Source organism: Rhinopithecus bieti, unplaced genomic scaffold (genome assembly GCF_001698545.2).
Source record: "Rhinopithecus bieti isolate Rb0 unplaced genomic scaffold, ASM169854v2 scaffold_39, whole genome shotgun sequence".
In the NCBI taxonomy this organism is placed as follows: Eukaryota; Metazoa; Chordata; class Mammalia; order Primates; family Cercopithecidae; genus Rhinopithecus; species Rhinopithecus bieti.
In genome coordinates this window covers 92,791-110,712 of record NW_016802926.1, presented here as the reverse complement: position 1 = coordinate 110,712, position 17,922 = coordinate 92,791, and positions in this window count along the sequence as shown.

Below are 17,922 nucleotides of genomic sequence, written 5' to 3'. Positions count from 1 at the left end.
AGTATCACCCAAAAATGGAACTTTTGAGTTTGCTCCAGATTTTGATAAATTGATTCGTACTGAAAAGGACTAAAATCTCTATGTCAGCGTTCAGTGTCTTAACACATTATCTTCTTATCTACAGGCAGCTTAAACCGGTATCTTAAGTGAAGGGCTGGAAGCCAGGAATTTTGAGACTGGGTATAGCCTAGCAGAAAAAGCATGGGTAACGGGACACTATTTAAAATCTCTGTTTGAAAGATGTGAAAATCTTGATTTTGAAAATCTTGAATCTCTCTTTGCCAGCTAACCAGCTCTGAACTTGGAGCCACTTCTAAGATCCTTCTGAGCCCCACTTTCTGAATCTGCAAAACAGGCACAATCATTCTTGCTTTGCAGAATTATTGTGAAGTTTACATTAGATCCTATATACTATGCACAGGATGTGTGAGGCTTACAAAAAACCTTACAGCTTCTTGGTGAGGTAGGATGAGTTCATATTGCACAAGAGTTCATTTTCTGAATCTAACTTACCCTTCTTATGAGAAATTAATAATTAAATGATTGTGACATTTTTATCATTATGACAGCAGAAAAATACTTAACAATTGAAGTAAAATGGCGTTCATCATCGATCTCATTTTGGGAGGGTAGACTCACAAATAGAACTTCTTCTCTTGCTTATGATATTCATATAGTTATATTCATATCTTTAAGAATCATGACTTATCTTTTATATTTATGTATATATTTCGTGCTTTATTTTTTCAAATATAAATACAGTTAATATGCAATCTTCTTTTGCCTTTGAATTTCACTTCCAAAGACATGTTTCTATTTCCCAATATTTGCCTCTTATCTATAATAAAATTCACCATCCTCTTAAAAATGTGTTGTGTCAATGTGCAACCCCAGTATACTTAAGTCTCTGACACATACCCCTGAGAAGAGCGGTAAGAGTTGCACAGTGAAGCTCTCTTCTTTGTGGCACTCCTTCAGAACATACGTAGACCAAAAGACAACCCTTGTCTCACTTTCATTATGATTTCCCAATAAGCCTCCTGAAAAGCTTCTACAGTTAAACTGACTATGCATAAAACATAATTTATGAACTTGAACAAACACATTTTAACATTTTGCAGCTGAGATGATATGTCATGTACAGTTTAAAGGGTTATCATCTCCTTTCAAAATGATCACCCGGTTATAAACCCATTATCAAGATACTAACTAAGACCAAGATCTTTACTGGCTTTGGAGTTAAACTTGCATTCAAATATTTACCCCACAATAAATTGTTTGTATAAATTTTGGAAAATTGTTTGCCTTTTTTGAGCCTCAGCTTCCTCATCTGTTAAGATTGGGTTAGTAATGATACTACTTCATGATGACATTGTGAGATGATGAGAGAAAGCACATAGGGCACGTAGTACAGCCTCCACACATAGGAGTTGGTCAATTCACAACTCCAGTTATTACCAGTTTTCTCATCTTTACAACTGGATGATCATACCACTATAATAGGGTTATTATAAGGACAAAATGGCGGGTAATGCATGGTGCTATGAGGATGCACAGGAGAGTACCACTCCTGAAGAGAAGGCTTTCTAGAGAAATTCTGTCTCATCTGAAACTTGAAAGATGTATAGTGTTAGCCAAGCCAAGAAGGTGTCTTAAAAGAAATGATCAAGCTTGCATAGAATATTCTTTATGGTTTTATCATACCAGTGATGGCATCTCTTGTCATATACATGCATTTAGGTCATAAACTACATTTTATTTAGCATTGAACATCTCCTGCATCCCCTTGCCTTTATAGGAATAAGCAACAAAAGATAAATTGAACTACATTGAAATTAAAAGCTTTTGTGCTGCAAATGATACTATCAAGAAATTGAAAGGATAACCCATAGAATGGGCAAATATTTGTAACAAGGGCAAACCTTGAAAGCATTAAGCTAAGTGAAAGAAACAAATTTCCAAAGACTACATATTGTGTGATTCCATTTCTATGGAAGTTCATAATAGGCATATCTATAGTGACAGAATGTTGATTGGGGTAACTAGGACTGGCAGGGTGGAAGAGGGAAAATCAGATTAACTGTTAATAAATAGGGGATTCTCTGGGGGAGTGATGAAAAGTTCTAAACCTAGATGATGATGATGGTTACAGAACTCTCAGAATTCATTAAAACCATTCAAATTGGTAAATTTTATGGTATGTAAATTGTTTCAATAAAGAGTATTAGAAAAATGAAAACCATACAGGGGTCTATGCACCATTGTCAGAAGATGATGGAAATTCCAAAGCTCATTGCATTTCTGAGGTATTTATGAAACTACAGGTATTCTAAAAAAATGCATGTATATATGTATTTGAAACATCCCGATGTGGAAAACAAACTACTTTTCAACTTAAGTGAAACTAGATTGAGATAAACTCAAAATAAAGTTAAGTCTGTCCAAGTGATTTGATATCACTACAAAATTATTTGACATTCACTATTTATCAGGTTAAATTTTTGTAGCCTCTTCTGAATTGCTCTCTAGGCATGTGGGATTGTGGAACTATTACTCTGGCTAATATTTAAGTATTAAGGAATAATGTCTAGCAGATACAGTAATAGACAGTATCTGATTTATCTGTTTTTGATCTAACTGATAGTAATAGATATACTTTCATTAATATAATAACATCATTTCACAATTATTTTAATGCACCAGCTAGACACAGAAAATATCTTTGATTTTGTGTCCAGTGCCCATTTGCCCACTTAAACCTGGCCTGCAAACTTGTCTTTTCCTACTGCTTGGATTAAATCTCAAGAATTCACACAATAAAAATTCATCCAGTCACTCTGAGTTACAAATAAGATCTCATTTTATCAACTGAAATATCTAGTACAGAGTCATAATCAGAACTCCAGACGCATGCCTATTTAGTTCTCCTCTTCTCTAACAGCTTAATTCTGCATTATGTCTGAAAGCCCATAGCAAGAAGGGAATGGGCAGATATGACCCCCTTCTTGACTACTCGCTGACTATGCTTTCTGATCCTTCCAGGGTAAGGCTCAGGAGGGCATGAATCGGAGACCCAAAACAGGGACTTTGAGATTACTTAGCCAAGGGGTTAAGAGAAGACTGAAATTCTGCTCCCACTCTGCTCACCAACTCATGTGTCCTGGCATATGGCATTGTGTCCACCAGGAAGAAGCGGTACCATTCAAATCTTCACACGCCCATCATCTGTTCACAAGTCTTTTGCCTGTGGGGTGGGGCTGCATCTACTTCAAGAATGTATCATTTAGCTTTTAAAAAAACAAAACAAACAAACAAAAAAAAACTAGCACTATTTTAACATCATAAAGATAGAGCTGTCCTATACCATTACCCAGCTTAAAAAATTACCAAATCTTAGAGATGTCTTTTCATTTCAAATGAAGCTGTAGGGGAGATGGGAATTTTTCCCTCCCCCTCTGAAGTTTCAAGTCTGCTAAAATAAACTGACAATGGATTTATAAGAGGAAAAGCACACAAATTTATTAACATGTAAGTGTTTACAGGAACCATACAAAATATGAAACTCAAAAAAGGGCAAGGTGGTTGAAACTTAAATACTCTCTTCATAGGGAAGAGAGAAATGAGAAATGTAGGTAATTTTAAGAGGTAGTGACTTTCAGGCAGATTGAATGAGTCCAAAGAACAGCCAATGTCCTAGAACAAAGTTTCTCTGATCTCTGAAGGATGTTCCAACAAATTGTAGCAAGGTGAGGGACGGAACTCCACAGTGAGCAAAGGTCGTCTTCTTACGTAGGTAAAATCTCCCAGGTAATTTCTGAGAGCTAGTCTCAGAAGAATAGAGGAACAGTGTCTGGGCATGGTGACAGCATTTAGTCTTTTTCTCTGTGCTTAATCTTCTTTGGTTATTTGATGAGATTCCTAGGGAGGGGGTTTTAAGATAATTGGGTTTCTTTTGGATGAAGTTTCTACAGCCAGACAAGAGAACTTCCAGAGAAAAGCTGTCCCTGTGCTTGGTGAGGAGGAGAAACAAGAGAAGATTAGAAAGTCCTTGTTTCTGAGTCTGCTTCTAAAGCCTTTTAATTTCCTATAGTTCAAAGTGCTCAGCATGCTGCAGTGCCATACTTTGAAGGATGGGGCCCCAGCAAAGGTATCATTCTATGGACTCCTAGAGGCCTTAAACACACTGCTTGTAAACCTACCTTAGTGACGGCTTCATATGGTGCCTTTGGGCTACATAACCCTCCCCTCCACTGTCCTCACCACTTGTCTAAATCATACCTGTCCTTTCAGTTTCACCTCCTTTGTAAGATCCTGCACTGATTGTCCTGGCATAGCCATTCCTTCATCCATTGAGAACCCAAAGCATCCAGTACCAGTTCTCTGGATACTTTTCTAGTGATATGTTATATCCCTTCCCTTCCTTTCTCTTCCTTCACATTTCTCCTTCCCTGCCTCTTCCTCTCTTGTTCTTTTTTCTTTTTTGTCTTTCTTCCTTATCTTTTATTTCCAATTGTGGGCCTGGTTTAGAAAGTCAAGTGATACAACTCCTTTAAGTGAAAAGAGTAGTGCCTTACTCCAAACTTCTTGCCCACTAGTCCTGTGCCTCAGAGTGATCACTTATTATGGCTTTGCTTGTCCCTTCTGCCCTTTATCCTCATGTTTCTAAATCAAATGCATCTGTTGCTTTTAGAGCTTTTTCAATTTTATACATTGTCTTTTTACTTCCTTCCAACAAAGACTAGGATTTAGCTGTCTTATGCCAATGCTAACACACATACTTCATGTTTTCATGGTAGTTCCTTGATACATCTTAAAGTCAAGATTTGGTGTTTGCATGGTTATGTTTAAGTTAGATTTTTGTTCATATCAAGTCTTGTAGAAAACATGGTAATATTTCTTTTCTTGTATAACTTTTTATTTTTCCTGGATTTAATAATTGCCTCATTTATTTGTTTGTGTCTATAATTGATGTTTCTATAATCTGTCTGACTGAACTCTAAGCCCTACAAATGCAGTCATTCAGACTGGTTTTATGGTTTTCTCGGTGATACCCCTCCTGGAATCATCTGTTTTCTATTCTGATCTGAACTGACTGCTCTGCTAGCCTCAGTGTAGTAATTTTCCTGGGACTTTCCTTCGTCTTCATCCTGGGAATTCCCTTAGCTTGTCTTCCATGTTTGGTCCTAGTTTCTGAGTCATTTGTCTTTTTGGATTTGGAGCCTTTGATTTTGGGAACACATACATCCGTATCCTCCCAGGAAAGTGAGTGTGCCTGAGAATGAGCAGAGGGATGGATGACTGTTTTGAAATTTTGCTGCGTGTCTAAAGACATCTTTATTTTACCCACATAATTGATTTATAATTTGGAATTTTGTGTTGTTAATTGTGTTCCCTCAAATTTCACAGGTTTTCTCCACTGAATTCTAGCTTCCAGGAAGGCTATCAGTAATTCCAAAGCCATTTTAACGCTAATCTTTCTCTGCAAGCTTTTAAGATACTCTCTTTGTCTCAGGCTTTCCCACTAAGGGTTCTTTTCATTCACTGCAATGCCTGCAAGTAAATTCTTTAGAATTTGTGCTGCAGACATTTATCAAGTTCTCGCTATATGCAGGAACTATCTTAAAATTCATGTCTGGAGTGCTATAAAATTTTCTTTTATTATTTCCTATTTCCTACCCTTCATTTTCTATCTTCTCAATTTACAAGGCTCCTATTGTCTGTCTGTTGGATATCAGATTTGACTCTCTAATTTTCTTACCTTTTCTCACCTATTTTCAATTTCAGTTTCTTTTGAATAGTTACCCTCCCATTCAAGAGATGTCCTAAATTATCTTCTCTTCTTGTTTTAAAAATGCAACTTCTTAACTATCTGATTATATTAATTAAAGTTTTAAAGTTTATTTTTTCATTTATCTTGTTTAATGTAAGCTCATTTTTTTTCTCTTTTGGATTTTATATTTAATAATGGCAGCATGTCTCAAATAATTGGATTTTACTCCACTTCAGAGTATGGCTCTGAGAACAGGTAGTAAGCTACGAGAGACCAGCCTTGTTGTCTACAACTATATTCTCTGTAGGACTAATAAATTCTGCTAAAGCTGGTCCTCCATTCTCCTGCCAATCAGGATATAAAGCTAGCATCCTTCAATCTGAATCTTCCAGGGGAAGGAAAGAGAAAGAGTGGACCAGATGTCTCACCATTTAGAATGAAAATGATCACCCAGGGTCTTCATTTTCAATGCTGGCCTTCCTTCCATGGTCAGTGTGTCTTGTGTCCACTTATGGAAATCTTCATGATAACGCCTTTCTCCCAGAGTCAGGGACGGACAGCTGCTCAGCTGTGTGGGATGAGAGAAGGCATCTGAGGACATAACTGTTCCCTACAACGTTTCATTCCATTCATCTGGGTCAGCGGCTTCCCACACTCCTCTTTCTAAGCTACCTGCTGCTTCTAGTCCCTGAGAGTTTTCAAGGTTTTGTGGTCTGTTCTTGGCTTCTTTTCATTAGGCGTGTACATTCCCAGAAAGTTCAGATCTGTGTGAGTTACTGCTTGGTGATGACTCATCTGCTGTTTTGTCTGCTCTTTGTCTCTATGTTCTTACCATTTGGGGGATTTGGGGAGATAAGCATATATGTTCAATTGGGTGCATTTAATTTCGAGTCTATTTTACTGTTTCTAGCCACTTTTCCTTTGGCCAAAACATTTTCTCTCCCCTTATTTTTTTCTTCCCAGACTCCCAGTACCCCAAAGCAATGATTATGGCCTGCCATCGGTCTGTGAATTGGGCAGCAAAGTCATGGCAGGACTGATTTTCAAGAGATGGGAACTGAGAAAGGTGGCCTGACCTCAGCCTGGACTATGACTTTTGAGGGGCACTGTGCAGGGCATTGCTGGGCTGGTCTGGGGATGGGAGGCAGCTGGTCAGTAATAATTACTATAGGCTGAGAATTCCTCCAGGCTGCCTGGAAAGGAAAAGATGGGCATTGTAGGGATCACCTGGACCTGGTGAGGAGATTCTCAGAAACTCTAAGGAGATCCTGGGATGATTGAGGTCACCAACTAAAAGGCAAGAATGATTTCAGTCTGCTGCATTCATGATTGCAGCTCCATGGTTTTCTGGCTGTGGGGTCCTCAGGAAACTTGCTTAATTCTCTGAAATTCAGTTTATTCTGCTGCAAAATGGGATCATTAGCCATACCTTCCTCCTAGAGTTGTGAAGATTAATCCTTTAATATATTAAATGATTAGTATAGCTTCATGTAGTCACTCAAAAAAAAAAATGATGTGGAAGGACTAGTCTTATCATGCTTCATGTGTGACACATTGTAGGTCCTGGTAAGAAACCTTTGTTAACTAGTTGAGTGAAATCCATCTAGAGCTAATCATGCTGAATTGAATTTTATAGCCAGTTTTCTATGCTAGGCAAGAAAACTAACAAAAAACTGTTTTAGTTGTTGCTTTTAGCCAGAATAATTAGCCACATAGCACTGCAATTGAAAAGATGTATACTTCCAAATCTCTTCCAATAACACTGCCAGGTAGACAAATCATGACTGATTAACCAAGAGCTATGCTTTATTTGGTCCACTAACAACTCTGCCCCAGGCACGTCGGCACAGTCTTCCAGGGACTCTGACTGATCAGCAAAGAACCAAATGGCTGGTAATTTCTAATTTATAAACACTGCTTGACGTAGGCAGTTGGGCATTCTGCCACACTGCTATGGCCTGAAATGGCCCAAGCACTTTTCAGTGCACGAAAAGCAATTTCAAGTGACTTAATAACTCTTTACCTACCCCTCTGTTGGGGTCCACAGACATCATTGGATGGAGATGGCCACCAAGTGGCCTCAGGACAAGGGGCTCAGATTACTGCTTCGTAGGGTTTCCAGCTGAACAATGAGTATATTGTGAAGGTCCCATCTGTCAAAGTAATCAAAGTATAAAGCGGGAAATAATACAATTAGACCTTTAAGACACATACATTTATCTTTGGTTTTTCAAAACTGATTGCAATTTGGCAAGGCTTCCCTTGGCAAAGAAGACAGAGATTGGCATTCGTTGATAAAAACTGAAATCTTGCTTAAAATGAATCTCCGAGTACAAAGGTGAGAATACAGAGAGGCAACTAGGACTATTGAGGGGGGCATGGAAAAGCTCTGTATACAAACTAAGTGTTCCAATAAGACAGATAACTAATTAGCTTAGGTTAAGCACTATTTTTTTTTTTTTAATGAAACATATCCACCTGCTAATAGCGTGGAAGGCTATACGCAGAAAAAAAAAAAAAAAAAAAAAAAAAAGAACTGAGATAACTCCCTATGCTAAAATGCTACTGTCCTCTCTGGTTGCTGTGACCTCTAGCAGTGTTGCTGCTGGACTCCCGGTTCCCTCATCAGTTTCCTTCTGTACTCAGGGGCCCATGCAGAACTCACACTCTCACTTTCAGCCTCCTTGGCAGCTGCAGTCTTGTCCCATTGTTTGAAACTGGTGGGATGCTCCTCCACCTTTCAGATGCTTTCTCTCTGCTCACCCCAAAGTCATTCCTCACCTCTGCCATCAGCCATCTATGCACCAGTGACACACAAGCCCCACTGCTTCAAAACAGCCATCGTCCCTCAGTGACCTGAGCCCAGACTGCCACACTCAGACTAACCATCTTTGGACTCAGCCTGGGGCCACATAGTACTGGTTACGATTTCCTCACAAAAATCATTACCCTTCCTGAAGGAGAACTTTGCCTCCTCTCCTATCTTCCCCATTCCCTTAGCAAAACAAGACTCATTATCCAGGTACTATGGCCTCTTCTTGCTTTTCTGGTGAATGAATTATTGGGTATTCGGGGCACCTACAACCTTGTCTGGATCTGAAAGGGCATCTCATGGAAGGCAGGCAGACACCCAGACATCCCTTAACAACTCTGAATGCCATTAGGCTGGTGTCCTTCCTCCTGCAAGGTGCCTTAGAGCAAGGGCTCATCATCAATTGTCTAGACAAAAATCCTGATCTGTTTAATGAATCTAGCCTTACGAGAACCTCAGATACAAGCAGGAGCATCACCCCAGGACCAGTCCTAAGAAATGTGTTTAAGAGCCTGAATGGAATTCCTAGGCCATATTTTGTCCTGCCAACACAGGGGAATAATGCTGGACTAAATATTCGTGAAATGTCCCTCAAGATGATTAGAGATAGGCAGTAATTTTGGGGGTCGACTGTTGATTACTCCTAACTAGTTCTTCATTTTCTACCTTGATGGTAGAAACAATCTCCTTGGGAAAGGGAAGTGCTTGCCCAGTCCCAGTCACATCTGTAAACTTCTGGCATTTAAAAACTGGGTTGATATTTACTGTGGTGCCAGTCTATTCTATCTTACATAATAGATACACCATGGCTTCTCATTTTAAAGGAGGTAGGGAATCCTTTTCCAGCATTGATGTCTTCAGGCAATAGTACTGGGGAAAGTCAACTGACTAGTGTTAGAGCTGGACTTTTAATGATCGAGACTACTTTGGGCCACCTAGACTGCTGCTGCTTATGAGAGCTGAAGCAGACCTAGAAATTGAGACTCCGAGGGATTACGTAAGGGTTCAAGGCATTCTGTGTCTTCATCAAGTAGGAGCAGCCAACCAGGAAAGCATCATACATATCAAGGTGGAATACCCAGGACAATGGGGTTACTGCAATTTTTCACATTTTCTGTCCCTGTAACTTCAAGCTGCAGGTGAATGAAATGACCTGGTGAAGCCAGTTCATCATTGAGCTCCATCCCCAGCCCTTTAAATCTAAGTGGTTCATTCACACATCATGGTGCGAAGAGCATGGAATCAAACTATAAATATCGAACTCCTCTCAAATATTTGCCTGACACTCTCAGGCTTTGCCACCTGACCTGTTATTTCCAGCTTCTCAATCTTCTGGCTGTTCCAGCCCCCCCAATTTGGCTTTAATAATCCTCTTGCTATTTAGCACTCCATTCGAACCTCATTAATTGGTTTTTAACCCCAAACCCCTGCTATACTCTTGGGATCACAGCAAGGCTGTTTTCCTACATATTTTGGCTTTCCAGAACAGACTGTCACTCACACCCCACCATTATGGCCAGGTCAGCCCCTTAAGCCCCTTTTAAATTTTGTTAGAGGAAGATGTGATTATTCATTAAATGCCTGAAGAGACATTGCCATATAAAATATTTTAACTGAATTTTTTTAACTTTTTGAGCTGTGTGTATCGCCTCTCCAAGCCAAGTACATAATGCTGTAAGTCAACCTAACTCATTTTTGAAGACTTCCGTTAGATGTGCTGCTATTATGGCCTCCTATCTCTATCTCCACAGCTACATCCTCATGTTATTGATGCTGAGCTAAGCAATCCATTAATACATAAACACATACTCACAAAAAATTAATTTTCCTTTCATCCCTAATTCCTGCTTGTAAATGGATTGTCTTTGCCATATCTGTGTTTGCATCTGATTCTGATTCTTGGCCATTATTTTCCTCTGGATTCAGTTAAAGTCACTTCTTCCCATTCCTGCCATTTTCTCCCAGCTGACTACCCAGCCATCTTTACACAGCAGTGTGTTCTGAGACCATCTTATGCCAAAAATTCTGTGTTTGCTCTTGAGGACAGAACCAAAATAGATAAGGTAAAATTATAGCAGAAAATGGTATATTAATATAAGGAAAATCTAGCCATGTGTGATATTTTGCAATAAAGCCGGCTATCTCCAAAGTGATGAACTCAACAGGAATTAATATACTTAAGTCAAGGTTGAAGGACTAACACGATACATTTAATTTTTGGAAAGAGATGCATTAGAGAACACCAAAGAGTCTTTCTACTTCTAATATTTACATAGAAATAATATGTTCAAATAACATTAAACTCAATTTTGTCTGGGGCATCAAAGGCTGAGAGTAAATGGTGACTCTCACATCCCCGAGTGAGGTGAAGGAGCAGACTACCTGCAAAGCACATGTTATGGGAGAGAAACTGGTTCTGCCAGCATGGGGAGCCAACCAGGAAAAGAGAATTGTTGCGGAGAAAGGGGTAACCCCATAGCCTCTGCCGTATATAGCTGCTGATCACCATTCTCCCGCCTCCTCCAACCAAATCTAAGCTTTGAAGAGAGAGTTTGAATTGTATTCTTATACCCAGGGAAATGCACAGAAATAAAGAATGGGGCCAGACACAAGTTTGAGAAATTTAAAGGTGACAGGAGTTAGTCACTAAAGCTGCCTTCCTCATGGCAGAGCAAGATGACACAAGTCCTAGAAAGGGACCTACACTTATAATAACAGGCTCAGTTTCCCTCTGGGGCAAATGAAGCTGTTCTTGAACCATCCTGAAGGAGCCTGCACCCAAGAGGGTTGCCTGAATATCAAGGCGACCTTAAAACAAACAATCCCTATGTGACGGAGTGCTGGGATCCGGGGCCTGAGGGAGGAAGTGGGAAGCTGAGGCTGGAAGAAGCATTCAAGTATCAGCTAATATTCAGCCAATCAATACACACCTCTATATGTGGAGGTCCCTTGTGTGTTCTGAGGATACGTAGAATGGATTGCTTGGAATGATGGGGAGTTTAGGGAACTATCACTGGAGCATGAGGTTAGGACCAGACTTTGAAGGTCAGCCTCAATTGTATGATCTAAAGCAATATACGAATTCAGCCTAGATATTAGGCTGAGAAAGATCATCATGTCAGATGACTGGGAAATATATTCTTCCTTGGTCCCACTTATTTCCCTATCATGAAGCAGGTTTTTCCCAAGTTAAATTAGACCAATTTCTACTAAGGTTTATTCCTTCATATTCTTTCCTTCATCCTTGTACTCAGCTTTTGGCTTTCCGTATGTTTTTTGTTCACCTACATGAAGTCAGATTTAATCTTGTCTTCAGTGCTCTATGCTAGTATTACATTGCCTGCTAGTATCATTCCTCCTCCGTGATATCATTAAACACAAGGCACTGATACATTTTATCAGAGTCCTTATTTCAATTCATATCCACCGAACCCAAACTTTCTGTCTGATGTGATCCTCACTTCCTTAGAAATGCATCTGATTTGATCATCAAATCATTTTACCTAAGTCTTTAAAATTTAGTTAAAAAATCAATTCATCTATAATGCATACAATATTTGTATAAAATCAAAGTTGTTATCCCAAAGGAAAAATTCCAAATTAAAGTTATAGAAAACGATATCCATCCTAAAACATTCCACTCTGCCTCACCTTACTTCCAACTTCTATTTAATTCTTATTTGAGCCTAGGCTCTTTCTTGAGATAGGGCTGGGTTTTGAAAGAGCTGTCCACCCTAGCAAATGTCTCAGCATTTCAAAATGTCAATTATAACAGCAGTTAGTTAGAAATGGTTCTGGCAGCTTTCTAGCTCTGAAAGTGTTTTCTAATAATAACTATTGGTGATATTAATAAACAATCATGGGAAGAATGAACAACTATATCTATAAAACTATATTTCTTAATATGCATTATTATTGTCTCTTAAGACTATGTTGCATATTTTTATTTGTTTATTTAATGCCAAAATCCTGGAAGTGCTCTTGTGAGACACATACAAAGAAAGTGTCTCTGGTCTCTGAGGTCTTTCCTGATTCATCAAAATGTACTAGGAAAGAAAAGTGACTGTCTTGGCAAAGAACCACAGTAGTTTGCTGCATTTGTTTGTTTTTATTAACACAACTCATATTTGAAATAAAAATACATTTTATACAGTACTCTTTGTCCCCTCATTTTATATAATATCACAACTTAAATGTATTTTTTAAAATAAGTATATGTGGAAGGGTTTTATTTTTGTTTTCTGACTAACAGTTGAGAACGTGTGTGTGTATGTGTGTGTGTGTGTGTGTGTGTGTGTGTTTTAAGAATTCCTTTAGGTCTGTTTAATTTATCTCACTTTGTTTTGTTTGTGTAACTTAAAATCACTAATCATTTTCTTGTTTAATGTTAAAATGGTTCAGATAAAATGCAAAAGCAAGAAATTGCACCTGATACTTGAAAGTTGCTATTCCTGACAGCACTTCATCTTTTTTCATGCCCATATTGGCTTTTCTCCCAGCCCATCCATTCCTTAATGTAAGTGTTATAAATTGCTCTAAAGTGCCATAAAGCATAATAAACATAAATCAATAATTCTTGGTTAAAAACTTAGAAATTCTGGTCCACCTCAGGTTGGTTGTAGGTGTCCTGAATCGATCATGTCCCTTGGTTACTTCGTCTTACCAGAAGTCATTTCTGGGCCCAAGAATGCCTCCCTTTTTGTTTTTGTCTCTGACCTTTGTCCCCTGGACACTTGCAGTGACACATCAGGATGGATTGTGGGGAAGATATCATCCAGCAGCCTTAGAAAAGCCCCATTCTTTTTCCTTTCGGCCTCTGATCCTGGCAACTTAGGAGGAGTGGAGTGACGTTCTCAGACAAAGTCAGACCGCAAGCTGGCAATATGTCAGGCTCATCTGAGGCAAATTCCAGTTTGTCATGGGGAAAAAAAAAATGTTCATTTTCTTCTGGGATTCAATGAATTAAGCAAAAGCCCACTCTTTTCCTTCTGGTTTTTGCAAATGTGTCATCTGATCTAAATGGAACACCTGCAGGCAGCTTAATGACAAAAACGACACATTTGAATTCTGCTATCTTGGGAATTTTTCAATATCATATGCCGCACCCTTGGGTAGAAAACCACATCCCTCTCCTGGAAATGACAGCTTGCCCCCACAGCCAACTGATGCTATTTATGTGGCGTTGTTGTTATTTATTCCCACCTCAAAGGGGATGATTGAGTGGCTTTGTGGTTTCTCCCAAGATGCTGTAAGAGCTATATAGTATGAAATCTGCAAGCTCAGGTGATCATCTTTCTTGAGAAGATTTTCACAGGCGGCTCTTTGGAAATTGCATGAAAAGGTTGGTAGGACATTAGACAAAGTGATTTTATTAAGCTTATTGACTCACAGTTCACTTTTCCTACTAATTGTGATCCACTGCCCACAGAAGGCAGACTACCTTCTCCCTAAAACCTCACTCAGCTCCAGTGGAAAGCAGGCTCTCTCTGGATATCAAGAAGCAGCTTTTGCCTGAGGAAGACACAGCTACCTAGACTGTGTTTCATGGGAGTAGTGATGGGGAGAATGAGACAGACTCCAATCCCCCAGTTATCCCCCTTCCACCTGTCCCAGTCTCAAACACTTTCATTGACATTCATTGCTCAGGATTTGGAAAACTTGTAGATCAATAGAAAACTAAATGATCTCTAAATATATGAAAAGATGCTTAGCTGTACTTATAAGGGCAATATAAATAGAAAAGATCTTCGGATGTCGTTTTTTCACTAACGATATTGGCCAAACAATTTTAACACCAGAAGGTTTTGTTATGTCATCGCTGGTGGTTCAAGCCTGGTGGAGGAGCACTAGGAATAGCTATCAAACTTACAGATGCAATTGGTCTTGGATTTTAGCAATTCTATCTTAGGACTTGTTCATATATATATATATATATATACACACACACACACATATATATATACACACATATATATATACACACACATATATATATATACACACATATATATGTATATACACCCTGCACATATGAATGACAAATATATGAAATTATTTCTTGCAGAACTCTGTAAACATCAAAAATTCAAAACAACTTAAATTTATTTACTAAAGGACTGGTTAAATTAACCATAGTATATACACACAATTGTCTATTATACAATAGTATAAAAGAAAGTGGAGGCCGGGTGCAGTGGCTTACGCCTGTAATCCCAGGACTTTGGGAGGCCAAGGTGAGCAGATCACGAGGTCGGGAGAGGAGATCGAGACCATCCTGGCTAACGCAGTGAAACCCTGTCTCTACTAAAAATACAAAAAATTAGCCACGCATGGTGGTGGGCGCCTGTAGTCCCAGCTACTCGAGAGGCTGAGGCAGGAGAATGGCGTGAACCCGGGAGATGGAGCTTGCAGTGAGCTGAAATCGCGCCACTGCACTCCAGCCTGGGCAACAGAGCAAGACTCTGCCCCCCCCACCCCACAAAAAAAGTGGCAGCTCTTTATATACTGGAAATATCTCTAGGATGTATCTTTAAATGGAAAAATATAGAACAGTACATAAGTGTTAATATATGTATACATGAAAGGGGCAAAAAAATCATATTTAGTCTTACTTTACATTTGCATAAAGATATACTTAAAATATACATTAAAAACTAGTAACAGAGGTTACCTGTGGGGTGTGGGGAGTGATGAGAGGAACAAAACTGATGAGACTGGAGAGAAGAGTGAGAATTCTCAAAGTATACTGCTATGATTTTTGAGCTATGTGAAAGTGTAACTATTCAAAACATTTTAAAGATAAGAAGTCATACATTTATTTATTTTGGAAAGCATTTTATTGTGGTAAAACGTGCATAACAAAATTTGCCACTGTAACTATTTTTACTTTGAGAATTCAGTGGCATTAATTACATTTACAATGTTGTACAACCCTCACCACTTTCGATTTCCAAAAATTTTCATCAGCCTGAATAGAAACTCTGTATTCATGAAGCAATAACTTTCTGTTCTCCACTCTCCCCATCCCCTAGTAACCTCTGATGTACTTTCTGTTTCTGTGAATCTGCCTACTCTCGAGATTTCATATCAGTGGAATCATACAATAGTTGTCATTTTGTGTCTAACTGATTTCATTTAGCATAATGTCTTCAAGGTTTATCCATGTTGTAGCATGTATCAGAATTTCATTCCTTTTTACGACTGAATAATATTGTATTGTATGTATATAATATTTTGTTTATTCATCTGTAGATGGATATTAGGGTTGTTCCCAACTTTTGATTATTGGGATTAGTACTTCAATACACAGTAGCATATGATTACCTGTTTGAGCCTCTGTTTTCAATTATTTTGGTTATTTACGTAGGAGTGACTTGCTGGGTCATGTGGTAATTCCATATGTAGCTTTCTGAGAAACTTCCAAACCATTTTCCATAACAGCTACCCCTGTTTACATTTCTACCAGCAATATACGAGGGTTCTAATTTCTCTCTACTCTCATCAACACTTGTCATTTTCTGCTATTTTGATTATAGCCATCCTAATGGGTATGGAGTAATATCTCATTGGGGTTGACCTACTCAAAATGTTTAAATTGATAAGAAAGCTATTCATAAATGCCTTCTATTAAATGTGGAAGACAAAATTGATGGCTCCTGCCTGTAATCCCAGCACTTTGGGAGGCCTAGGTGGGAGGATCGCTAGAGCTCAGGAGTACAAGGACAGCCTGTGCAACCTCCATCTCTACAAAAAATCCAAAAATTAGCCAGGTGTGGTGGTGTGTGCCTGTGGTCCTAGCTACCTGGGAGGCTGAGGTAGGAGAATCGCTTGAGCCTGAGATGTAGAGGTTACAGTGAGCCAAAACTGCACCACTGCACTCCATCCTCCAGCCTGAGTGTCTCAAAAAAAAAAAAAAAAAAAAAAAAAAAAAAAAAAAAAAAAAAAGAAAGAGTAATACTGTGAAGAAACACCATCTCAAATTTGTTACTAAATCAACAAGTTGGCTGACATTTAGCAGACCTCAAGTTGCCAAGGTGGGGGCACTGGCTAGGCCCTATCCTCTGAATGTACATAAAAGCTACTCGTAATTACAGTTGTTATTATTATTGTTGAATGTCTATCAAATGCTAGCACTTTATGCCATTGTTTTCCCCTGAAAGTTCTCTGAGGTAGATATTTTTTATCCCTATTTTATAGATGAGGAAGCTAAAGGTCTTCTAGGATGAGAAAGCCAAAGTCAAACCGCTGGTAAATGGCAATGCCAGGATTTGAATTAAAGTTGTCTTAACCTCTGGATTTTTTTCCACCCAAAACAAGGCCTTTAGGCCCAAGTCTTTTCCTTTCTTTCTGATTTGATACAGTGGCATCTGAGCTAGTTTACACCATTTTCTCTGAAATCTCAGGCTCACAAGATACCACCAAAGAACACAGATCTTTCTATCCAGCTTGGCACCTGGAGCTTTCTCCTTTCCCTGAGACCTGCAAATTTGAATATATCTGCAGCCAAATGGCAGCTTCCTTCATGGAAGGAAGTAAGCTGTAATGCACAAGGGATAGACTGACCGCTCTGCTAATCTGAACTGGGATCTGGCAGGAGAAAGGTGAGCAGATGCAATGGCCAGAGCTTTCCATCCATGATCTGACAAGTGGAATGAATGGTCAACCCCTTTTTTGTACATCATGCCTTACTCTGAGCACAGGGCCCTCATCTGTAAATAGCTGCTGCCAAAATGCTAGATGAAGTGGCCTAACCCACCTGAGAGAGTCTACTGAAAAGCTCACCAATCACCTCTTCACCAAGTCCATGTGTGAGTGGGTTGTTAGCAAGACCTATCTGCACACAGGGAAATACAAAGTCCTGGGAAATTCGTAATCTTGCCAACTATGCTGAATTCTTTCCCATATAAACACAAAATGCTTTTTTTTTTTACCACTTCACTGAAACACAGAGAAGATTTTAATATAATATATTACAATAGGATATATTACAATGGTTTTATATATATGTACACACACACATATATATATATATACACACACACACACACACACATGAAAACTACTTTTATTCAGGGAAAACACCACAATTCTGTTGTATTAGTCTGTTCTCACACTGCTAATAAAGACATACCCAATAGTGGGTAATTTATGAAGGAAAGAGGTTTAATTAACACAGTTTGGCATGGCTGGGGAGGCCTCAGTAAACTTACAATCATGGTGGAAGGGGAAGCAAACATGTCCTTCTTCACATGATGGCAGGAAGGAGAAGAATGAGTGCACAGGGAGGGAGGAAACCCCTTACTAAATCATTAGATCTTGTGAGAACTAACTCACTATCATG